This window comes from Erythrolamprus reginae, chromosome 4 (assembly GCF_031021105.1).
Source record: "Erythrolamprus reginae isolate rEryReg1 chromosome 4, rEryReg1.hap1, whole genome shotgun sequence".
Lineage (NCBI taxonomy): Eukaryota > Metazoa > Chordata > Lepidosauria > Squamata > Dipsadidae > Erythrolamprus > Erythrolamprus reginae.
This window is the reverse complement of record NC_091953.1, coordinates 61689578-61716239: the sequence shown is the minus strand read 5'-3', so window position 1 is coordinate 61716239 and position 26662 is coordinate 61689578. Positions and strand designations below refer to the sequence as shown.

The 26662-nt window shown below is 37.5% G+C and overlaps 1 protein-coding gene across 1 annotated transcript in view; it reads left to right on the top strand.

Annotated features, from left to right (window-relative positions):
• The first annotated feature begins 207 nt into the window (after positions 1 to 207).
• Positions 208 to 26662, top strand: part of KCNJ6 (potassium inwardly rectifying channel subfamily J member 6) — a 142625-nt gene continuing 116170 nt past the window's right edge. The window contains exon 1 of the mRNA XM_070750420.1: positions 208 to 253. The gene's annotated coding sequence lies outside the window, so the exon portion shown is untranslated. The remainder of the gene's footprint in view (positions 254 to 26662) is intronic.

Below are 26662 nucleotides of genomic sequence, written 5' to 3'. Positions count from 1 at the left end.
GCACCAGTTCGATTCGCCCCGTGTGCCCCGGTCGGCTGCTCGCGGGGAAAACCAAACCGATTGATTTAGAGCCCAGGATGGAAGCTCTCAATAGCAGCGCCGGGTCTCTGTAAAAGCCGAAGATTCTTTCTTCTCGTTTCCTTTTGTTTCTGTTTCTTTCTTTTGTCACTGTTTCATCTTCCCTCCTTGAGCGACAGATGAGTTCCGAAGGAGAAAAATCATGATCGAGTGAGCGAAAACGTGCAGCAAACAGGTATCTCCGTGCAGTTTATCCCGATCTTTTTGCATGTTTAAGAGAAATACAGCTTTTGTTCCTGCAACCCGCAACTTGTCATAGTGCACGTTGAAGTAGATCCTATCTCAAAGTTATGTTTTTAGGGAAAGGGATGACAGTTACGTAACGAAGAAAGCGATCAATTTCCTACTTCTTTTATTGGCAATTAAAAGGACGGCGATGGAGGTGGGGGAGCATGAGAGGCATTTGATCAATAATGATTTCTAACGTTTTTCTTCCTTTGTTTGGGAAGCCACGCATGTTAACCGAAAACAAGTGCTTGAAACGGGGTGTGTGCCGGCGGCTGTGTGTACTCCGATCTGTTTTTTCTGCTGCTGGGGAAATCAATAGTTCCGATGACTAAACTCCGAGTGGCATTTCTGTTTATCAGAAAGAGATGAGGAATCTTGGCTTAATACTTTCCCCCAGACCCAGCATGCACGTGGAGGGTGAAAGAAGGAAACTAACCATTAGAAAATAAATGCATATAGTTCCGAGTCCGTCAAACTTGTGGTTTTTTTAACAAAGCCTCTTGGTTTGTATTTGGCTTGCATGCATGCAAAAATAAATAGACGTTGTGCATTTTGATAATGTAATAGAGGGAGTGTTTCGGATCCTCTGCGTTATTTACTTTAAAATCAACAACTAGTAATTATGATAATATGCAAGCTATGAAGTACCTAAATCAAATGTGGGGGTAATGATGCGGATGATGCAAAAAAACACCTAATGTCCCTTAGATAGGGAAGTGTTTCCACTTGCGGTCAATACTAGAAAAGATAAGGGTGGGAATGCCACTTTTATTCTGTCTAAAGCTGGTGGTCAAATTTTGTTTGATTTCAGCAACATTGCCAGGCACCCTGAACTTGCAATGTAGCAGAGTGATAGTTAAACAGTGGGAGAAACATTAAGGAACTAGAGAAGTATGACACTGTGACGTAATGACATATAATCATGCCAAGCTTAATCCTTTCTGAATCTTTCAAAGAGGAATTGCATAGGGCTGCAAGCTAGAAGAGTGTTCAGGCTAATGAGGTAGTGCCTAATTTGTCTTGCTCTTAGGAACAGAGCTCACTATCACCATGGCGACCCAGGAATATTAACTTCAGTTCCATGGTAAGGACAGGAAATCTTTACTGAGAGAAAATGATGGGGGAATGATGAAATGTTTGCCATCCATAATTTTATAGACACCAACTTCACGATTTAGGCACTGTGTAAGATAATAGGATCAAAACAGTCATTAGATATCTTGCCCTCAAGCAAACAGCGATAAACCAAGCATCAGCACCATGGACAGTGCCAACCCAGTGCGGTTTGGGTCGGCATACTGTAATTCAATTGCGCATTTAAACCTGATATTTTCCTAATACTGTATGGTAAATTTGTTAAGTTCAAAGTGAGTACTCATGGGAAATATTTGGCTTATTGCATCTTGTACGTGTAGTTTTAATACACCACTTTAATATAAAGTTATGTAATATCAGACTAGCTAGCTGAAACTAACAGTAGCTTAAATATCTGGCAAATCAAAATGCCACGAAGCAGAGTTTTTAACAGCAATAGAAAGATAATTCAGTTGTTCAATGCTAACTTTTTTTATATACCTTCTAATTCTCAAGAAACTGCTTCATTACACATCTAAAGCAATGATCACCTAAAGCAGTGTGCAGGAAAGCAATGTTCTCTGGTCCAATGAAAAAGTTAAGAAATGATCATTTTTATTATCAGAACTATAGAATGTTTTTCTTTACCTTTGGTAATGGTCACTATATAGCATTGTAACTAAGATGCTGCTATATCTGGAGAACGATAGGGCCAGGGTGGAGAGAAAACAGAAAATAGATTGGAATCAGTTGGATACTCTATTGGGAGATCGGCAAGGCCTGGACATTTCAAATTATTTACACTTTAGCAGAAAGGTATCTCTATCCTCTTAAAACCTCAACTGTACACTACTGTGTATAAAGGACACTCGGGAGAACTAAGAGTGAATTCCATGCATAAAAGTTGTGAATATTGTCCATTGTTGCATTCAAAACAAATTCTTCAGTACTTAATATTTCCCACATTATCCTCACATTTGTTTGTTTATAATATTTATATCCTGTCTTTCCTCCAGAAGGAACTTTTTATTACTGGTTGCTTTCTGAGTCCACTTGAATGTATTCAATGGTGTGTATAATGTGATCAGTCTAAAGCTGAGCTACTTACAGCATCTATTAAGTATTTCTCTACAGTCCATCCAATCATCTTTGATAGTCAGTAGGATATCTTTTGCAGATCATATTATTAATATGCCCAAATTTGGTGATCAGTTGAGATTTCTCTGTCTCAGGACCCATTTTATAAAATTACAACTGGAATTGAATTTTACCAATTTTTCCAGTGGTAAAATTACCGCTGGAATTGAAGCAAGCCTCAAATTTAGGAGGGTATTTAAAGCACAGTGTACACTATTTCAAATTCAATTCCACAGGTATTTCTGATTGATGTAGAACTCTTTAAATCAGTGGTATCTTTTTCTAGGATCATGTGCCTGACTGCCAGCTATTGTGCAATCCAAGTAATAAGCACAACTGCATTAAGGAGTTGCAGGCAAATACTATTATCACTCTCAGTCAGGCTCTAAATTTACCTTGTTGGAACTAGGTGAAGGAGAAATGCTGCATAGTACTACCCAAAATATTTATTATCTGAGACCAATGTTACTGTTCTTTTGTCCTTTATATCTATTATATTTAATTTTTTTGTTTTGTTTTGTTTTTAAAGATATTTAGGTTTTAATATGCCTAGCAGGTTTTTCATAGCCATTAAGCGAGTTGGTGACATAAATGTTTTATTTAAATATGTCAGGCTCACTTGGTGGATGTTAAAATGCTAGTAAAAATAAAGAAAATCCTGTGAATTGGAAATCCTGTCAATTTGGATGAAGACAAAACATGATATCTAGATTACTGAAGCAAAATCTCAGTGATGGACAGGACATTACAAATTACAAAGTGACATTTCTTTAGATATAAAAAGTAAATATAAAAATATTTTGAAATAACAAAAAATACCTATAGCTCAGCTTTTAGATTTTGGTCATGGTTTGCTCTCCAAGCTTGGTCCGATTTAGTTTCTGAACAGTTCATTGCCAGACTAGGTAACATCATCAGCAGAATATTCTTGTCCTCTTCTCCTTAGCTTATAAATGTCTTGTGGCAAATGACATCTGGCACACAAGATATTTATAAGCTAAGGAGGAGAGGATAAGAAAATCCAGCTGATGATGATGTTACTTACCTAGTCTGGTAATGAAACATTGAACAAGTTTGGAGAGCAAACCACTGCCAAAATCTAAAAATGTTTTGTATTCGTTTTCATGATATATTCCAGAAAATTTGGAGAAAACTAGGCAATAAGGAATTTTAGAGGTTACCACCAGTTTTTCTATTTGTGCCTTTTTCGGGGGCGGGGGGGTTTGACCTCTGGACCTAACTTTTTGATTCAGTCGTCCTATGTTCATATTACACTGGGCATAAAGATTCATCATAGCTGCCTGGTGGAATAGCTAAAGGATATATGCTAGTCTAAGGGCAGGAAAAAGGAAAGCACACACAAAAAAGTTTCAAAATGCCATAAAAACTCACATACCAAATCTAAGAACACCATCACACAAATTAGGGGCTGTGTTGGCAGTGGGACCAGCATGCTACCCACACTGAGAAGCAGTGATGACTCATTGATATATTCATCAGTGCCAAAGCAGATGGGTCTAGGGGGATACTCTGAAGACCAGAGAAGCAGTTGCATATCACAGTACATTTTCTCTTATTCTTGCTTAGACTTAGAGGATAATCTACTTTGTCAGTACCAGAACAAAACTTGGGGGATTTCTATCTATAGCGTTTCTAGGTGACATACCTGCAGATATATTGTCAAACTAATCTGCTTTGCATGGAAAACTAAGTGAAGATTGTATGCAACTTTTGTTTGCCAGATTCTCTTAGTTCCACATCTGTGAATTATATTATGGGACTTGAAAGTTATAGTTGCATACTATGTCAGTTTATTATTTGTTTATAATGTTTTTATATCACTTTCTATTCAAATTATCTTAAAGTTAAAGCAATGAATCCATAAGTAAAACAAAATACATCTCCATTCTATAGATATACAAGAAACGCTTTGGTAAACAAAAGGGTCTTCCAGAAATGCCTTTAAAATGCCATAGTAAGTACTTGTACCCATTAAAAATCAGGAGTTGGGCTTGTTTCAAAGGAGACAATATGTTTTTATCATGAAGAGACTATTTAGTGAAGAGACTTCTGAAGAACAGATTCCAAGAAGAAGGGATAACATCCTACAGTTCTCCTCAGATGATCTCAGTGATTAATCAATCTGTACAGAGAAGGAGTTCTATCAGATATTTCAGCTCCAAATTGTTGGGGCCATATGTCAGAAGCAAGACTTTGAACTGGGCTCAGTAACTAATTGGCAAGTTGCTACAACACATGTGTAACATGGTCACAGCCACTGTCCCTTTTAGCAACTTAACATTCTGCTACAGCTGTTAACTAAGTAAGTACTGGCTAGCTTCTTGGAATGCATTGCAACAATCTCAAAATGAGGTTACCAGTGTGCAGGCAACCGTCTTTTTTGTGTAAAGCTCTATACAGGTCATTTTGTGCAGTGATTAAATGAGGCTGATTATATGATTACATGATATCTGATATTCAGTCACAGCAGTATGAAGAAAGTAGCTGGACCCTACTTTTTTCATTTTTCAGTAAAGGCAAGAGAAATAGAACATTTGTGCTAGATTTGGGTGCAATATAATATTGTGTTGTCAGTGGGGAAACAACATCTGTATATCCCTTGCATTGCTCAGAACTCAATCACAACTCAGTGCTCCTTTAGGCATCTCAGTGCTCTTTGGACAATGGACAATGGCATTTCGTCCATTCTTCCAGGTTAGTAGAGCTTCTGCCAAATCCTCAACAGTTCATTTTTAGCTGGCAGGATTATACTCATAAATGTAGCCATAGCAATTTCCCATCAATTCAGTACCACCTGAAATGCTTCTCAAATGCATTTGTTTTTCCACTTCAAACAGCAAAACAGAAGCAGCATAGCATCAGTGCTTTGCTATGTACGCAACTTGCTTTTCATTTGGAAAATTAGGCACTGCTATAGCTGCCCATATTGTGAAAGCCAATGTAGTTGGTATATAGCATTGGATTAGGATTGGTGAGAACCTGGTTCTTAAGATCCAAGTAAATCAAACTTCTGTGAAATCAAACTGTCCATTTAGGAAGCAACACTGTCCATTTAGGAAGCAAACTGTCCATTTAGGAAGCAATGCTGTTGTGTACATTCAACTTTGTACAGAACGAAGTATTCAATGAGAATATTTCATTCATTCAAATCTAGGATGTGTTATTTGAGTGTGCCCTTAATTTTTTTGAGCAGTATATATATATTAAGGTGTAAAGCTTCTAATTAACGTTTCTATAAGCATTTATGTTGAGAAACTTTCTGTAGCTGCTTTGATGCAGAAACAATAACAATGACAAACTTAATCAACCTAGCCAAAATAAAATGCTTTTTGTTCCACTTCACATGTATTTATTACAAACAAGTTTTATTCCAGCACTACAAATAGTTTAAAGAACTATTCTCACCATGTTGTTGTTGTTTAGTCACTAAGCGTACTCTTTGTGGCCCCATGGACCACAGTCAGTCTTCCCTGTCTTTTACCATATCCCAAAGCTATTCTCACCTTAACGCTAGTCCTAATTAAATTAAAATGCAGATAGATAGATAGATAGATAGATAGATAGATAGATAGATAGATAGATAGATAGATAGATAGATAGATACTAATTGACCGTAGTGTAATAGTTAATAAATAAGGAGTATTTAGAAATAGAAACGCTGAATTCCAGACTATAAGACCCAAATGCAACTGATTCAAGCAGTATGGCCAAGGATGGCTCTAGTACAATGGTTCCCAACTTGGGATGCATGCCAAGGGAGCAATTTGATTTTTAATGGGGACAATTATAATCTTGTTAAATCAATTTAAGGGCCTTACACCCCAAGTCCCATGGGATTGGGCGGCATATAAATCAAAAAATTAATTAAACTAAACTAAACTAAACTAAACTAAACTAAACTAAACTAAATTAAATTAAATTAAATTAAATTAAATTAAATTAAATTAAATTAAGGCTTTCTCCGTGTGAGTAGGATGATCTTACTTTTTGAACAGTAAGAATTATATGATCAGATTTTAGAGATTTATTTATTTATTTATTCGTTTTTTATGCCGCCCTTCTCCTTAGACTCAGGGTGGCTTACAACATGTTAACAATAGCACTTTTTTAACATAGCCAGCATATTGCCCCCACAATCTGGGCCCTCATTTTACCCACCTCGCAAGGATGGAAGGCTGAGTTAACCTTGAGCCAGTGATGAAATTTGAGATGCTTAGATGGGGCTAGAGGAGATCAACCCTGATGCTCTTTAGAAGGTCAGTTCCTGAAGATGAAACTCAAATACTTTGGTCATCAAATGAGAAGAAAGGACTCACTGGAGAAGAGCCTAATGCTGGGAAAGAGTGAGGAAAAAGAAGAAAGGGACGACAGAGAATCAGGTGGCTGGATGGAGTCATTGAAGCAGTCAGTGTTAGCTAGGCCTGGAGAAATGTTGTCCATAGGTTCATGATGAGACATGACTTTACAATTTACAACAATAAAGATGGGGCATGGCCAAAAAAGGGTTGGAAATCACTGCTCTAGTGTTATTCAGAGAGAACTAGCTGTGGTAGGCAGAAAATTGTGGGTATTATGGAAAGGCAACAAATTGTTAGCTTTTATTTAGTTGTTATTATTGCTTTTACTTAATTTATTATCCATAATTTTACCCAGCAAAATCAGTGGAATATAAATTAGATATTCAATGGGATTGTTCTGAATAAATCTGGATTCCATTAAGAAAATGGAGGGAAATATCTGGGCTTTTCTGCTTCTAACTCCAATATTAATTGAATTGACCTTGGATAGCATGTGTGTTTCTGAGATGGAAGTACTGTGGATGGGTGAATGGGAAATCATTTGTATCTCCATTTCAAACAGCAAAACGCCTTATGTCAGTCCTGACCTTTGGTATACAGGATTGAGAATAAGGTTCCATTAAAGAAAACTAACAAAGCTATTTTCACAAATTTATTAGAGATAGAGAATAACACCTTGAAAGCAGGTAGTAAAAAAGCTAAGTTATGTTTTTATTGTATAGCCTTGCATCCTATTTAAGAACATCCCTAAAATATAGCTGTGAACACAAGTATTGTTCTCCATTGACATTGCTAGCTCCATTTCTATTTCTTGCTATAATTATTTCTGTCTATTGTTAGAAATACAAGGCAATCAAGAACAGAAAAGAAAACAAGAAAATAATAGTGTTCATTTAGGAAACAAATCTTTGTATGACTCATTTTGGAGCTATTCTCCTATGTCATTTTTTTTTTGTCTTTTTCTTTTGTATTTTGCAAACACATTTCCCTTTAATGCTTTTCCTAGCTACATAAAACAAGAATCAGAAGATATATCTGAACAACTAGAGAAAGTAGAAGCAATAAACTGAAGATTTATTCAGGAACCAATCAAATATCTAATTTTTCCAACTCACTGGTGTACATTATTGAATGAAATCTAAATATAAAGGATTTCTACATCAAGATACAATTAATTTCCTGGTGGTTTGTACAAACAGTACAAATAAATTAGAAATTCAGAAAAATCTGGATATACAAAAACACTTCCAGGTTTTATAAATCAGAAAACAGATTCCAAATTAATAATAAATCATTCTGTATTAAAAAAATTCTATCTGAACTGATATTTAGAAGAAATGTTCATATTCCATAGCAACCAGATTTGGAAGCTTTTAGTGAAGTAAGGAGAAGAAAAGCTCATATTTTCATCTTTGTCTGGCTGATGACTATGATCCCTAGTTATAGTCATCAAATGTAATTGTAGTTCCTTAAATAATAAGCCAGTTTCTTCACAGTCACTTCATCAGATGCCTAGCATTATTCAATTTTATTGACTATAGTCCCAAAATGTATGTCTTCTGTTGCTATAATAATTCTTGATTATATTTTTTACGTAGTAAGCTAATATTAGCAGGTATGATTTCATATCGGCTTGGAAAGTAAGATCATGAATTTTCTTTATGGACATATGTATTAGTGATTGAAGATTTACTTTGAGACTGCTCATATAATAAATGATATAATTTTGTTCATCTTATCTTTTTTTTAAATGCATTTTGGAAGCAATTTTTCAGCATTTCAGAACAACACTACAAATTTTAGAATTTTGAACGTGTCAGAATTCAATTATTGAACTCATGAAATTTTCATGTACTGAATCAGACATACTCAGCATTTATTTGTAAATCATTATCTCCTGAAGCTTCATATATTTGTCTTTTATGAAATATGTTTATGTTTTTCTTTACATATTTCTATTTTTAATTACTTGTCAGTAATATATATACCCACCATTCTTCCAATAACTTGAAATTAAAAATGTGTTTCCCTGTCTTATTTTATCCATATAAGCATCTGATATGATAAATTGAAGTAATTGAAATCACCCACCTAGACTACTTTCTTAATATCTCTCAGGTAAAATAAATAGTTTTATTCAAAAAGTAAGAAATGAATTATTGGGGGCATTCTGATAATTTCATTTACCATTTAAATCAAAATGGATATGATTTTGATGTTGCTCAGCAGTACTATTGCTATTCACAAGAGAAATAAGCTATGAAATGAAAGAACGCTAAATAATATGGAAAACCCCAAATAGTGAATGTTGCCATTTGTATTATCCATTCAGGAAAATAATATACAAATTGTATGCATTTATGTTTATTTCAAATCTATGACTGGAGAATCAAATCAAGTTAGCATTTGGATTGAAGAATACCAGATTGAGAATTGAGAAGACAGAAAAAATGGAAGTTGATTGAGAAGACGGGGTGCGGGGTAGAGAGATCTTGAAAGATGGCAATGGCAAAATGGTTTCATATTATTGCAGAAAGCTGCATAGATGTGTCCATGAAGCCACCAAGAATTGAGCCTGAATTGAACTTTTTATGTACTTACGAACTGTACGTCTTATGTTGAAAGAAGGCTGTCAAAAGCATTTGAAAGGGTGCTTTGCAAACGTATTGTATTGGCATTAGTGAAGCATTCTCATAGTTCTTTGGAAGGCTCACATGGCTACTTTGAAATTTCTGCAGGACCATTAGTGAAGATAAGCCAGTATCTTGGGAACTTCCACTGTTGCAATGAAGAAATGTTGACATCAGCATGAAATTCATGTTACTTTTCAAGCATAGAGGAAGCCAGTAATGTCAGATAGTTTGTTGTATGCCCCCCCCACTTCGAGTCTGCGGAGAGGGGTGGCATACAAATCTAATAAATAAATAAATAAATAAATAAATAAATTATGGGAGTTGAAGACAATCCACCTGAAGCATCAATTACTTTGCACATCCTTATTCAGATAGTATTTGCATTATACACTGACATGCATGGACCCTTGTATTGTATTTGGAAATCAAGCTGCATGATGCTCTAAACTGGTCCATCGAGTCAAATGCTGCTATAATGCCAAAAGTTTTTTAAAGTCTTAGTTAAGAATTTTTGCTTGCTACAAGACTTTTTGTAGCTAGAGAAGACGAGAAGTTCCTAGAATATAGCAAAGCATAGATTCCATCATTTACCTGCATTCCCGTAAAACGTTTTTGAAAATGCAGATTTTAATTATCTTTTTGTGAATATATAGCACAAGAGTAGATGCTGATAAACTTTCACCCCAGTAAATTTTTAGAAATCCAAAGTTTTGGCAAATTCTATAGTTTACATTATTCATTATATAAAGAATTTTTTTCTTTGTTTTATCTAATTTTCGTTAATTTTATTGGATAATTCAGGATTTTAAAGAAATAAATTCTGGGTCTTTAAGCTAATTCAGAGTTCTTTGGAATACAAGATTATGATATGTATATGAATGAAGAATTTTTGGGTTTACTATTATTACAATTTATTATTATTATTATTATTATTATTATTATTATTATTATTATTATTATTATTATGAGCCGCCCCGAGTCTGCGCAGAGGGGCGGCATACAAATCTAATAAATAAATGAATTATTATTATTATTATTATTATTATTATTATTATTATTTATTTATTTATTAGATTTGTATGCTGCCCCTCTCCATTTTTAACATTTTTTAAAAAAAATTAAATTTATTAAGTATTAAGAATATTGTCCACAGGCAGCTGTCCATCTTTTACTTAAGAACCCCAGCGACAATCAAACATAACCAACCCTAATGATCAAGAATTGGATTTAATGTTAAGATCACGTTCATCGAAAATCTTTCTACTAGCTACTATTCTTTGAGACTGCAGAAAAACTGGTCCAATCTCTGCAGAGTCTGAAGAATTACTGTACTGTTTCAAGGCTTTTGTGTTTTGCTGCATTCCTACTGAAAATCTTTGTGAGTTTTTTGTTTGTTTGTTAGAATTTGGCTACATTGCTTTGTTCAGCTGCTTCCTGGTTCTTTCCTTTACATGCTGTGCTGCTGCACAATTATATAACTAGCCAACCATGTGTGGAAACGGCATGCATAGGCTTAAGAGCCAATTGAACTGTTAGTTCCAGTGCAATAGAAACAAACAGGAAGGACACTTTTATTAGTATAAGAAGGCTGAGACACCTTCACTCATTATAAAGTAATATAGCCAGCATCTTGTAGGTTTGATATCCTGATATTCTAGGGGTGGGGGATCTTCAAAATATCAGGATATCTAACCTACAAGATGCTGGCTATATTACTTTATAATGAGTGAAGGTGTCTCAGCCTTCTTATACTAATAAAAATGCCCTTCCTGTTTGCAGAGAAAAAAAAATGCTGATTCCCATAAATATTTGGTCTGAACCAAGAAACTTTAAACTGATGGTAGGGAATTTTAGGAATAATGGTCCCAATATATCACACTGGGGAAAGTTATTTTATTGGGGGTGGGGGTTTCCCATCCAAACTGGGTTCAAGAAACATTCACCTAGCAATGATATTGCTCTCTACCATGGCATTTGAATATGGGTAGCCATAGCAATATGATGCTCATTTTAAGTATCTTCACCCTAAAAAATGGGATTGTTACCTGGCCATGTCATATTGGAAGAACATCCAAAATAAGCATCCAATACTATCATATGTCTCATCACCAATCCTTTAATGTACTTTTGCTGTGTTCCATACAATTTGAAGTGAAATACCATTATTATTGTTTTCCTTTAAAAAAAATCTATTTCTTTTTCCCATTCAGCCATTTTTCTCTGCCCATAGGCTCCGGAGGCTTTCCTGAAGCCTGGGGAGGCCGAAAATGGCCTCCCCCTCCCTTGCTCTCCAAAAGGCCAAAAATCAACTGGCTAGCGTGCATATGCGTGCTGAATAATAATAATAATAATAATAATAATAATAATAATAATAATAATTGATTAGACTTGTATGCCTCCCCTCTCCGGCTCACAACAAAATACAAAGCACAAATGTAATATTAAAAGCAATTATAAAAACCCATTATAAAAACAGTCATACCATCCAAACAATTAGGTCCCCCAAGCCTGGCGGCATAGGTGGGTTTTCAGTAGTTTGCGAAAGGCAAGGAGGGTGGGGGCAATCCTGATCTCCGGGGGGAGTTGATTCCAGAGGGGCGGGGCTGCTACAGAAAAGGCTCTTCCCCCGGGGCCCACCAGACAACATTTTATTTGTCGACGGAACCCGGAGAAGGCCAACTCTGTGGGACCTAATCGGTCGCTGGGATTCGTGCGGCAGAACGTGGTCCTGAAGGCATTCTGGTCTGATACCATGTGTCACTTGGGGCACCCGTGCCATAGGTTCACTATCAAGGGCCTATACAAACATCTAGTTGCACTGTGCCATATTTTTTAAAAAGTGATGGACATTACCATTTTATACAGACCTTGGTAAAAGTACTTCTTTAGGGAGCAGCAAGACAACAACTGCTTTCCCCAATGTTTGTTTCAATGATGCTTCCATCATTGAATTATGCTTCCATCATTCCTACTTATACTGTAGGCCTTCTAAACACAAATCATATTCTTTTGATTTCCATATTTCAGTGTATTTCAGTAGCTGCCTTGCATAATTTTCCACCATCATCTCCATTTGTTCAAGTATGAGACTTCTGCTATGAACTGAGTCCCATTCCACCAAAACAGAATGTGCTTCAAAAAGAAAGCAGTTTTTACACTTAAATATTATTTCCTTAGAGTATTCTTTTCAATTATGCTTTATTAATTCTTCATCTTTCAGCATAACTTCTAAATATGTATTCTTTTTTTAAAAAAAACCAGTTATTTTTGAGACTGTACTAAAAACTATCTGAGGAAAGCAGCAAAGTGAATCCAAATCTGTTTAATTTGGATTAAAAATAAAAATATTGATCAGTAAGTTACAAAAGTATGTGTGCTATCTGTGAGTACAAGGACATAAAATCAGCAGCCAATGCAATTTCTTGATTGCAATTGAAGTATGCAAGGCCTCATTGCGTCACTTGCAGTTGCTGGGTCCCTATATTGCTCCCTGAGGCAAATAAAAGAACATGAAGATTGTAATTGAATTCAATAGGGCTGCAACTTTATTTCAATAGACTCCAAACTACCTAAATAGCGTTCTCTGAACCGCTGCCTGACAGATACTGTCCTCAAGGATCTTCCACATTTCTCAGTAGAGGATCCCTCAGCATACTTACTGGGGATGATGGAAGTTGTAATGCCTAGAATTGTTGGGAATTGTAATCAGACACACCTCAAGATTCTCAGCAATTCATTATCTTGTAGTAAGTGTTTATGAGGATGAATATTATGCTGTTCCACAAAAATATATATCATGAATTCCTATGTGTATATCATTCCCAATGTGGTTATGAATGTGAGAAGATTCTAAAATTAGCCAGGCATGTTCTTCCCCAGAGAATATTAAAACAAGAGAAGAAAAAATCTATTGCAATTTGTGGATTCTCAACACAAACAAATCAATAATTTTGTAAAAGGCTAGACAAGCGCTACGCTGGTTATTGTTTCAGAAATATTTCCTTACCTACACAAAACAGAATAGCCATGAATAGGCAAAAAACCACAACAACTTAGTGGAAGTGGGAATGACTTCCAACGTCCTGCCAACTTCTTCACTGAGTTTCTTAGAAAACTGGCAGAAAGTTTAAGAAATCTTTCCTTCCTTCCTTCCTTCCTTCCTTCCTTCCTTCCTTATTTCTCTCGCTTTCCTTCCCTCACTTCATTCCTTCATTTCTCCCTTCCTCTACTTTCCTTCCTTACCTCTCTCCTTCTCTCCCTTTCCCTTCCTACCTCCTTACCTATCTTCCTACCTATCTTCCTACCTATCTACAATTTCATTTTGAATTCCATCACTGTGGAATTCTAATTCATTTAAGATTTACCCTTGAATAATCAATCACAAGATTCTACCATTCCCCATTGGAAGGATTTATTTGTTCTCATGTTTTTCCTGAACTCATTTGCAAAATGTTGATCATTGTTATATAAATTTGAATTCCTTAGATAGAATCTTCAAATTCGTCTTTTGCTTCATACAGAAGAAATAGTAGTTTCTACAAGAAATATGGGCAAGAAGTGAGGGAAGACTTGGCAATCAAACCAAACTTGGGGAAAATATTATATTGTACAAGTTGTGCATTTTGCCTCTTTCTTTCTTATTACTAAAGGTTGTATTGAGGAAATCTCACAGTAATTAGTGTTTGCACCATATTCTCTAGTTGATCTTCTCTTTCCTCCTCCATATTTCAATGTCTCTCATTCTGCATCTTTTCTTCTGATTCTGGAGACATGCAGCCCTTTTATCTTCTGTTTCTTCATGTTTCCTCCTCTACAACATTTGGTGTCATCTCTTGAGTATGACATTCTTCCCCCTCCCCTTCTAAGCAGCCTAATTATGCTGACAGCATTTTATTTTATTTTAATTGGATTTAATTTACGCTTTTTAACCACTACGTTGCCATTCTTACCTCAGAATATATGATGGAATTTAGACTGGAGGCACAGAAAGGAGACACTTTTTCCCAGGAGACATCAGAGCTTGGAATGTCTGATAGGCAGGAAGAAGGCAAAAGTGAATCTCTCTAACAGCTTGCAAAGTATGTCTAATACTTATGCAGATAATTGGTTTAGCCTGTCAAGAATTTGCTCAAAGAGAACAACAGTAAAGAACTCCTCAGAAGTAATTCCATATGTCATTCCTGTTTCTGTGGGCCTGACAAAACAGTTTGGAGAGTCTTCTGGCTTGTCCTTTGAATTGTAAGGAGTATAGGAGGAGACAGTTTAGCAATAGGATCATGTGGTCTCCTGAGATCTGAAATGGGACTCAGATAGGGAGAAGTTGAAAAATGCATCAGGATGGGCAAGGACTAATGAGTAGTGGCTAATGTATTTGATACCTGAGAGATTTAGCAACAGCAGCTCGAAGCTAACTTTCAGCCCAATCTATCTTACAAGATTGTTATAAATAAATATAGGTGGATGGAGCACCATATATGAGCCTTGACTTCCTGAACAAAAATGGAATACAAGTGCATGTTTCTGCACCAGCGAAGGGGCATATAAAGCAATAAAGAATATTGAGGATTTCTTCGTGTATCTTAAACTTGAGGCAAATTTAAGAGCCACATGTCAATTCCTTGTAACTGAGTGGGAAAGGGAGCAAAATATTGTGAGACTGGTGGGAGAGGATTGTATGTTGCTATATGTTCAGAATGACCATTACATGACTGCAGCAGCAGCCTAATCACAAAATCAGCCTGAAACAGCCAGGATCTCCCCAAATGTCATTCCCTTGGAAGTCATGGTTTCCAGATTTTGGATGCATTATACACTAGCCCATTTATGGAACCTTGGTTCAAAAATTGCCTACCAGTATAAGGCACCATTTTGCACAGTTAATGGTAGTGACAACGGGAGTCTTAATAGTATATACAAATGTTATACGGGAGGAGGGGAATCAAGTTTGTAATAATCACTAGTGACATATTATTCCATTTCCAAATACTCTGGCTGAACAATAATGAAGGCACAATTAGTTGATGATTCTGTCAAGCATGTTGAAATCAAAGGAAAAAAATCCCCCTGGTTTCACTGTGCTACATATCTTGCAAACTTTATGAAATATAATGTACAGTATTACTGAATTAAACAAAAATGCATTCCCAGGTTTTAACTAGGGTTGGGTTAAGGAGTAGAGGGTACATTTAACTATTTGTGGGTGAGATAAGTAAAATCAGTACAGTGGAACCTCTACTTAAGAACTTCGGAAACTTCAGATCGTGCAGAATGCGGCCGCGAGAGCTATCGTGGGGCTTCCTAGATTCGCCCACGTTTCTACAACACTCCATGGCCTGCACTGGCTGCCGATCAGTTTCCGGTCACAATTCAAAGTGTTGGTAATGACCTTAAAAGCCCTTCATGGCATACCTTCGGAACCGCCTTCTACTGCACGAATCCCAGCGGACGATAAGGTCCCACAGAGTTGGCCTTCTCCGGGTCCCGTCGACCAAACAATGTCGTTTGGCAGGCTCCAGGGGAAGATCCTTCTCTGTGGCGGCCCCGGCCCTCTGGAATCAACTCCCCCTGGAGATTAGAACGGCCCCCAGCCTCCTTGTCTTTCACAAGTTACTCAAGACCCACCTATATCGCCATGCATGTGGGAATTAAGACATCTCCCCCAGGCTTTCTTATATTTTATGTTTGGTATGTATGTGTTGTATGGTTTTTAAATTGTTGGTGTTTTTTAATGTAATTTTATTATTAGATTTGTTCCATTGTTATACTGTTTTTATTGTTGTGAGCCGCCCCGAGGCTTCGGAGAGGTGCAGCATACAAATCTAATAAATTGAATTGAATTGAACTTAATTTTTTCTGTGACCAGGTCCTTAAGTAGAAAAGTTTGTAAGTAGAAGCAATTTATCCCATAGGAATCAATGTAAAAGCAAATAATGCGTGCAAACCCATTAGGAAAGAAATAAAAGCTCAGAATTTGGGTGGGAGTAGGAGGAGGAAGAGGAGGACAGTCGCTGCTGAAGGAAGAAGGTGAGGTGAATTTAAAAAATCCAAAATTTTAAGGCTTAAAAAAAGAGAGAGAGACTCTGAGGCGGTGAGGAGGAGCACGTACCTCCCATACACCCGGCATGAGGCTGCCTTCCATACACTGTCCCAGAGAGAGAAACCCAGGCAAGCGAGAGGGAGAGTGCCACCAAAAGACTCCTTTGACATCCCAGAAAAGCCTGAGATGGCCGAGATTAAAGGGGAAACTGGCCGGGCCTTCGTGCCGCTCTCTCCTGAGAAATTTTTCTGGGCTTGGGTTCTTAAGTTGAAAATGGTTCTTAAGAAGAGGCAAAAAAAATCTCGAACACCCAATTCTTATCTAGAAAAGTTCTTAAGTAAAGGCATTCTTAAGTAGAGGTACCACTGTATTGGCATAGTTTAGACCTCCAGGTATGTTGTGATTACTACCAAAAGTATTCAGCAACTTTAAAATAGCTTGTTTAAAAAAATCAGAAATGAACTCAGTGACACTAATTAAGAAGTTCACCCTTAGTAAAACTAGGTAATTGGAATTCTTGCCAATTATAACAGTGGCCATAAATTATTAGTGGCACATTCCACAGGCTAGTTAACATGTAAACAAAAAACTTATTAGTAGCCAAACCCAACATATTTTGCAACAGTTATCTCCCCTCTCCCCATTTCTCTTTTTAAGAAGAGATTAGACAACTATTTGTCTGAAATGGTAAACTGCCTGAGCAGGAGGATGGACTAAAAGACCTCCAAGGACCCTTCCAACTCTATTGTTTTGTTATTCTGTTATTCTTTCTAGTTCCTTTCCAATATTATTCTTTCTAGTTCCTTTCCAATATTATTCTTTCTAGTTCCTTGGGGAAAAGGAATCCTCAATCTGAGTATTGTATTGGCAGTTCTGTGTTGGCAAAAACTTCAGAAGAGAAGGATTTAGGGGTATTGATTTCTGACAGTCTCAAAATGGGTGATCAGTGCAGTCAGGCGGTAGGGAAAGCAAGTAGGATGCTTGGCTGCATAGCTAGAGGTATAACAAGCAGGAAGAGGTAGATTATGATCCCACTATATAGAATGCTGGTGAGACCACATTTGGAATACTGTGTTCAGTTCTGGAGACCTCACCTACAAAAAGATATTGACAAAATTGAACGGGTCCAAAGACGGGCTACAAGAATGGTGGAAGGTCTTAAGCATAAAACGTATCAGGAAAGACTTAATGAACTCAATCTGTATAGTCTGGAGGACAGAAGGAAAAGGGGGGACATGATCGAAACATTTAAATATATTAAAGGGTTAAATAAGGTCCAGGAGGGAAGTGTTTTTAATAGGAAAGTGAACACAAGAACAAGGGGACACAATCTGAAGTTAGTTGGGGGAAAGATCAAAAGCAACATGAGAAAATATTATTTTACTGAAAGAGTAGTAGATCCTTGGAACAAACTTCCAGCAGACGTGGTAGATAAATCCACAGTAACTGAATTTAAACATGCCTGGGATAAACATATATCCATCCTAAGATAAAATACAGAAAATAGTATAAGGGCAGACTAGATGGACCATGAGGTCTTTTTCTGCCGTCAGACTTCTATGTTTCTATGTTTCTATAATATATCCATACTTTAAAATAACTGGGGAGCAGGTGAAAAGTAAAACGCTGAGCAAGAACCTAAGGAAGTCCCATTTGTTCCTACTCAACAACCTGATCTCTGTTTCAGAAAAGCTAAAGAGGGTAACCTTCTCAACCCTGTTTAGGTATCACAGTTGTTTGGGGAAATTTGCAATCCTTTAGCTCCAGAGATTGTAGCTAAAGCCAACTTGCTTCCAGGTATTTTACAGCAGCACACTGCACCCTTTTCGTGACCCAATTAAACCTGTGGTACAGTAGTCAACTCTATTCTTCATTACTAAGCACACAATTTTATTTACTCAGAAAAGCAAACTTTAGTCCTGGTATTCTTTTCCCTATAAAGTTTTATAAATTTCTCTGTTGTTATACTTGGTAAATAATTATTTTCTTTTCCTCTGTTTATATTCAAAACTGTGACTGTAATCTGAAATGACAAGCAGTTGTTTGTTTGTTTTTGCCATGTCAAGAAAAATAATAATGCTTGAATATAGGAGCATAATTGCACATCCTGAAATTACAAAGATAGCTATCACCAAGAGCTTGACTGGAAATTGGTTAAGAAATTTGATATTTGTGATTTTTTTTCTCTATTTTCCCCCCTCTTTTTTTAGATAGTGCAATATAATTAGGTGCGGAATACAATATAACCATAAACAAAGAATGTAAAGAATGATGCATTTTCATGTAAATTCTTCATTTTTCATACAATTTTTAAAAGGAAAAGGTCAAACAAGTAAAACAAAAATATTCAATGCATTTCAGGAATCTTCCTAAAATCCTGTTGAAATAAAAATCCTACTGAGTTATTATAAGCAGAAAGCCAATAGATGAATTGAAAATCTATTCTTAGGCAGAATCACTTAGAGAATGCTCTTTAAAAATCCTTCAATTTTGGAAGGTGTTGCTCCTTCAGAAACAGGGAGAGAATGAGAAAAAGATGTAATCCCTGCCAGTTCCATCTGCCATTCTTCTCAGACAATTACCTGCTTCTTCAAGTATCTAGTCAACTTTAAGCATGTTTTTGGCACACTAATTACTTGGATTACTTTCTCAAAAGGGTTTAATGGCAAATAAATTGACAGGTGGCATAAATGCAATGTCGAATTGGACATTAATTCAGAGAGGCCTAATTAAAAAATAATGCAAATTACCAAATCTTTTAAAATACAGAAAGAACAATACTTCCAACACATCAAATTCCAGATTTATTCCCCTCACAGATTTGTATATAACATGTGCAAGGGGGAAAAAATACTTTTTTTCATTTCTTTCATATCTCTGCAGTTACAATGTTTACAAAGAGATGTTTCATCTGGTCAAGAGGAAAGTATTATGCAGGGCACTACATCTTGGATTGAATAATGGAATACCTGTTGTGTTCCCTATTCACACTATGTTAAAGCTGTTTCTCTCCAGGCCTCCTTCTTGGCATACAGCCCCACCGAGAGAAAAACAAAATTAAAAATCTAGTGGGAGGGATGTGTGGGTGAAAGAACATTCTGACACTATCAAACACACACACACACACCAATCTCCTGCTTCCACTAAAATCACACTTGTGCTACTCTGTGGAGATTCATCAGCAAACCCTGTTCACCATTCTGTGCCACTACAGACTGAGTTTCACCTGTACCTATCCTGGGCCAGGTGGTTTATATCCCTGCTTAACAGCACTCACTCAGTTTCAATTCTCTACTTATAAAGTATAAGTAAAATGAGGTTAACATAGGCTGCTAAACAAAAGAGAAAAGGACGTTGACTCATTAAACATACAATGTTTGTGACTATACATCTATAGAACTTATATATAATTGTTTTGCTTCAAGCAGAGCTTGGTTGGTAAATCATATGGTGTGGTGACTTAATGTTTCAGTACCAATTAAATAATGAAATACTGTTGACATAGCTACTCACTGAAGCCACTTTTGTACAATTCAGATTAACAAGCAGAGGGAGGGAGGGAAGAAGGAAAGAAGGGAGGGAGGGAGGGAGGAAGGTTAAATTGAAATGTGCAAATGGCTTTATTTTCAGATAAGGAAACCAATATCTTGTTTAATAGTGATTTTCAAAAGATGTGCAGTTTATTTGAAGAGTTCTTTTCTCCATCTCATATTTAAACTTAGTGTGTGATTTTTATCACCCATATATTTCATATTGACAAAGCAAATGTGAAAAAGTGTGGGTTGGCACCTCCTTCTTCTCAATCACTGAAGGTGACATTTATTTATGTCAGAGCATGAAGGAAAATAAAGGCAATTACAAGAATAACTACCTTATACAGTTCTTTTATACAGGTTTTAAGATTACAAAACTATAAAGATGCAAGTAGGAGGTAAAGTGCTCATTTTTATCTTTGTTTAATAATCTACTCCTAATATTAATGACTTTATCTTAATTTAGCCATACTTGAATGCTAGAGGCATTGACAAAATTGATTGATGTGTTTGTCAATTTAACAGCTAGGAACAGAGCCAAGGAAAAAAATACTAATCCTAGAATCAAAGTCTCTAGTACAAACTACTACATCATTTGTATTATCCTGTATTATTTAAGACATTTGTTAATACACTCTTTTTAATCCATATATAGAAACACACAATTAGAGGCAGGCTTTTTCCTTCAAACAACAGGAGCACCCAGTGAGTCAGGAAATCTTGCTGAATAAACAGTGATGCAAGGCACATAGATATCTCTAAACACTGGGCAAAACAACTTCTCTGAGGGATACTTTATTTACGGAAGGTGATTCCACTCTATATGAAGGGATATAATTCCATTGCAAATGTATTTCTTCTATGTACTACATTCTATTTTTTTCTTTAAAAAAATCATATTTTAATCACATACATAATATGAATAAAGCTGGTGAACAAAATTAGCCAAAATAAACTCTACATTTTTCCATTATAAAATACAAAACAATAATAGATTATTCACTGGAAAGCAGAACAAAATAAAGTGCATTTTTGCCAGTGCATAATTAACTGATGAGATCTGCAATTACAAGACTGATTGGTTTATTGGTTTATTTACGCAATCTATTGCTTCAGATGAACTCTATGAACTGTACAGATACTAATGAATCAAAGATAATAATCTACTGTATTTGTATTGTCGTTTTTGATTTATTAGTATCTATATGCTTCTTGTATCTCTCCTAATATAATATTATATAATTAAACTAGTGATCCTCAAACAATCCTAAAGGTCTTCCAAAAAATGGATTTTACTAACAGGAGACTATGGGAGTAAACAAGTTGTTCCATTGGAGGACAGCATCTCAAAGATGTGGACATGGTCATCAAATTGATTTATTGATTATGTATCATCAAGTTGGGAGCTGATGTGCCATCGTGGGCAGTAATTCTTAGCAATTACATAGATAGATTCTCCTTCCTCTAGGGTAACTTGTCAACAACCAGCCCCTTCAGGTCTTCAATGGTGCACCCATTACTGTTGTAATTCAGTCTACTCCATTTTGCTGGTGGTCATCAAATTAGATGGCTATAAAAAGAGAATTGAATTGATCAAAAACATACCTACAATCTGGATAGACCAAACAAAAGCACAAAGTGTTTTTGTTTGGTCTGTACAAGAAACCAAAAGAAGTCTGTTCACTGTAAAGAATAGTTCAAAACAATTTTGTTTTGTTAAGGGTTTAATTATGGCCAGTCCAGACTAGCAGTAATCGGGACCATGGCTACAATGTTCCTTTAGCAAAGTAAGAAAAGGGTATTAGTGACAGCATGCCCTCTACCTGAGCTTTAAAAGTTGAAACTACAGTATTTTTCCATCCCTGCTGTGATCCTGTAAGTCAAAACAGTGGCTTCTTCGATCACATGCTCCTGAACAAATGAGTGAATATGATGTAAGGGATGTTAGGGAGAAACCATACTTCAGATTTTATAGCTAATGAGAGAGATGCCTTCAGGTAGGGAAAATGTACAAGACAGAATGAAGAGATCTTTGGAATTAGATGCTTCTTTCTTATTTGAATTAGGGTTGAGGTGAGTCAATGGATAGAGCAGACCTGGGCAAAGGGTGGCCCGTGGGCTGGGTGCGGCCTACCCGCTGCCTGTGACCGGCCCGCGGAGGTTGGAAAGAAGGAAGGAAGGAGAAATGGAGGAAGGAAGGAAGGAAGGGGAAATGGAGGGACCAAGGAACGAAGGAGAAATGGAGGGAACAAGGAAGGAAGGGGTGGGCAATTTATTTATAATATAATATACAATATAATATATATAATTATATATACATACATATATATATATATATATATATATATATATATAATATATATATATAATTATAATTTGTAATTATAATATAATTAACTCAGTTCTACTCAATAATATACAGTATTGGGTAGAACTGAGTTAATTATATTAATCCGGCCCTCTAAAACCATCCCAATTTCTCATGTGGCCCCATGGCAAAATTAATTAATTAAACCCCTGGGACAGAGGATTTGACACTTGGTAAAAGCAGGAATCTGGAATGGGTAGAGATCTAATCTGTTCCAGCATTACTCTTCTTCAGTTAAGAAATTAACTGTAGTTAAGTAGTTAAGAAATTACAATGAACTCTGTATAGACAGGTGACTAGAAAAGAGTCATTTGAATAAAATGGCTGGCATTCTTAGCGTGGCATTCTTAGATATAAAGAATGCCATTCTTATTAAAGAAAATTAAATGATACGCTATTTTAAAAAGGTAATAATGCTATTGAGGGATTAAAGAATATCATTACACTTTTTTCAGAAATTGTGTGTGATATGGCCATGAGAATGTAATTCTTGTGCGTATAGAATCTATTTTATCATGTTGAAGTTATTTTGCAAATATTGTCCCTAATATTGCATAAAACACAAATTTAGAGGTAATTGCTGCATTGAGAATTAATGAAACCCAGCAATATAAGAGTCATTTGGTACTCAAAAGAACTAAAATCACTGTGGTATTACAGCATGGGAATCAATCCTGAAGAAGAAACATTGTTTATAGTATCCAGCAGCAAAATTACAAGCAATTATAATCTAACTCCCTTCTATGTCCACAATGAATTTGTAGATTCTGACAGGCAGGTGTCAGCATTAAAGACCTATCAGTTCAGTAGTAATTGATAGATTTACTAACACTCTCAGCAGGAAAGATAAATGAGTGCATGAATGTAAGTGGTCAGTATGCTGGCAGCAATGATAATTTAGATACCCTGAAGATTTTGAATGGTGCATAAGCTGTAACTCTCCCATTTAAACAACTAGATGTTATTTCCTGCCAGAAAAAATGTACCTAGGACTGTCTTTATAAAAATAAAACTGAATGGCACACAGATCAAGCTAGCACAGGAAATGCTAATTCTTAGACAGAATAACGTATTATTCTGCTTGCTTTTTAGTCTGAGCAGTATATTCTGTGGTCGTGTTTTGAACTACTTTAATTATATGTTTTGATGGTATAAACTTCCTAGAGACTTATTATGATTGACCATAATAAATTTAATCAATAATAAAAAGCTTTGCTCTGGACTAGTGTCAGTTCTTAGGCATCCTGCCATCTTGGGAAATAGTCTTATAGCATAGCAGTTCCCACATCCATCCAAATCAGTGCTGTTTGCTCAATGGACTCTGTCCCCAATGAAGTAAAAGGCAATAGGACAGTCAGGACTGAAGCTCAGACAGTTGATTTCCTCTGAAAACAGTCATGGACCGTCAGATGGAGAAGAGTTTAGTTTAGTTTAGTTTAGTTTAATCAGATTTGTATGCCGCCCCTCTCCGCAGACTCGGGGCGGCTCACAGCAACAGCAATACAAGACAAATCCAATATTAAATTAATTTTAAGAACACCACAAGTTAAAAACCAATCATACACACTAGCATACCATACAAAAATTTTATAAGCCTAGGGGGAAGGAACATGTCAATTCCCCCATGCCTGACGACAGAGGTGGGTTTTAAGGAGCTTACGAAAGGCTAGGAGGGTGGGGGCAACTCTGATATCTGGGGGGAGTTGATTCCAAAGGGTCGGGGCCGCCACAGAGAAGGCTCTTCCCCTGGGTCCCGCCAAACGACATTGTTTAGTTGACGGGACCCGGAGAAGGCCAACTCTGTGGGACCTAACTGGTCGCTGGGATTCGTGCGGCAGAAGGCGGTCCCGGAGATACGAAGGCAGTCTACCTTCGTATGCTCAAATCCTTTGATCCTTCTTGACTCATCCTTAGCCCTACCACTTCATCAGTAACAGGGAGACAAATGAATAGCAGTGGAGTTGGATATATCTGAGAAACTGGCTGTATTTCCAGTAGGACTGGTATTAATTGTGAGGCCAGCTGCCAAACTAAGGGAGCATCTAAGGGAGCATCTGGATAACATTGCATTTCTCTATAAGTATGCCTTTATTCTCCATCAAATCAAATTTATATTTCTGTCTTAAAGTAATCCATATAATATAGTGGCATGTATTAACATCAATGAGTATGCCACAAACTGCATATAACTGCATAGAATTAACCTCTAGGCTACAGTATCCAATCCCTTCAACTATATATATATAGTTTGTCGGGTATGAATAAATTAACTGCTTTGGAAATGGCCCTGGGTAGGGCCGAGAGGCAAAACGGAAGCTGTGATGCTCCTTCAATATACCAGGGTGATTTGACACAAAAAACACGTAACCTTTCCCTGGTACAGAGCTGAAGGGATTGGATACTGTAGCCTAGAGGTTAATTCTCTGCCTCACAAGGCAAAGGCTGCAAGTTCAAGTCCCAGTGAGGGTATGGCTAGCTGATGAGTCCAGAACAAGGCCAAAATAGATCTATCCTAGTCTCCCTTAATTTTCAAATTCAGCAAAAACATATACCGTGTTTCCCCGATAGTAAGGCAGCGAGCAACAAGGCGTCGGGAAGGCTCCAGGGGAATGCGGCAGTAGCCTCCCCAGCTGGGAAGAGCGAAGATTCTCTCTCTCTCTCTCCCCCGTCACCCACCCTCATGTTCCCCTCGGACCTCCTGGCGTTTACGCGCCGGCTTGGGATCCTGCGCCAAGAAGCCTGAGGGTGCTCTGGCCCAGCCTGGCTGTGTGCTTGAGTGAGGGGCTGTGAAGGTGCTTTCGTTCTCGCTGGAGAACGAGAGCACCTTCACAGCCCCTCACTCAAGCACACAGCCAGGCTGGGCCAGAGCACCCTCAGGCTTCTTGGCGCAGGATCCCAAGCCGGCGCGTAAACGCCAGGAGGTCCGAGGGGAACATGAGGGTGGGTGACGGGAGAGAGAGAGAGAGAATCTTCGCTCTTCCCAGCTGGGGAGGCTACTGCCGCATTCCCCTGGAGCCTTCCCGACACCTTGTTGCTCGCTGCTGCTGCCGCCGCAGCCATTGCTGCAAACAGACACCGCGCCACACCACACATGGCGCGCACAAGTGGCGCGCACAACCGGCAAAAAAAGGGAAAGAGGCAGGCGCGGCAGCTCCAGGAATACAGGGAAAGCTGGAGTCCCTTCGTTGGACTCGCCCCTGAGGTGCTGCTGCTGTCACTCGGCTTCGCTCGCCCAGGTCCGCCTTTCATATCCGAGGCAGGGCTCCTCTCCTTGCCGCCACCGCTGCTCCTGCTTGGGAACGTGTTTCTACGCGCAAAGCCGGCGGCAAAGCGGCGGGGTCCAGCCCTCTAGCCGGCGCCTCGCCAGCTATCCGCTGCTTCTTTCTTCTCCGCCTCGCCTCTGCTACTCCCGCCGCCGCCTTTTCTCTCCCCACCGGGCAAGAGGCCGGGCGAGCAGGCTGAGGCGCTGGAACTGGGGCTGCCTGTCCTTGGCGTGAACGGCCGAGGAGTCCTTCTTATCCGTGCCGGGTTTGGGAGACTCTCCTGGGCGCGTAGCTCCCTCGCCAGCGCCGCGAACTGCTCCAACGCCTCCCTCGCTTTTAGTACCGTGTTTCCCCGAAAGCAAGACATATGTCTTACTTTCGGGGTATGGCTTATATTAGCCGACCCCCCTGAAACCCCCCATATGTCTTACAATCGGGGGGGTCTTACTATCAGGGAAACACGGTATATATCACACACATACATATATTCTGTATTTTCCAGAGTACAAGATGCACTGGAGTATACCTTAGTTTTGGGAGGAAAAGAAGGGGGGGAATCTGCCTTTGCCTTCCAGCAAACAGTACTGATGATATACACTATTTTCTGTATATTTCTGTGCATGTATGCCTGACCCATAGAAATGGGAAATGTATTGGAGAAATGTACATCATGGCAGTATATTAATGCCAGAAAGTTTTCTTAAATGTAGTCATTTAAGTGTAGTAACTCCTCCTAATTATTTAAATAGATCTACTCCAAACATGACTAAGTCCAGCTGCCTTATCTTAATACTAAACAGGACACTGTTACATTTCAGATTATATTTTTACAGATCTTTAAAACTGATGTGGCTTTCTAGAAGTATAGTTATTCTCTGCTACTTAAAAGAAGATACAATGCCACTGAGCCTCTTCAGATCAAGCATTTCTTTTAAAAAGCCTCTTCATTTTGTTGTCTACAATAATAATAAAGCAGTCTTTAAAAATAAATCT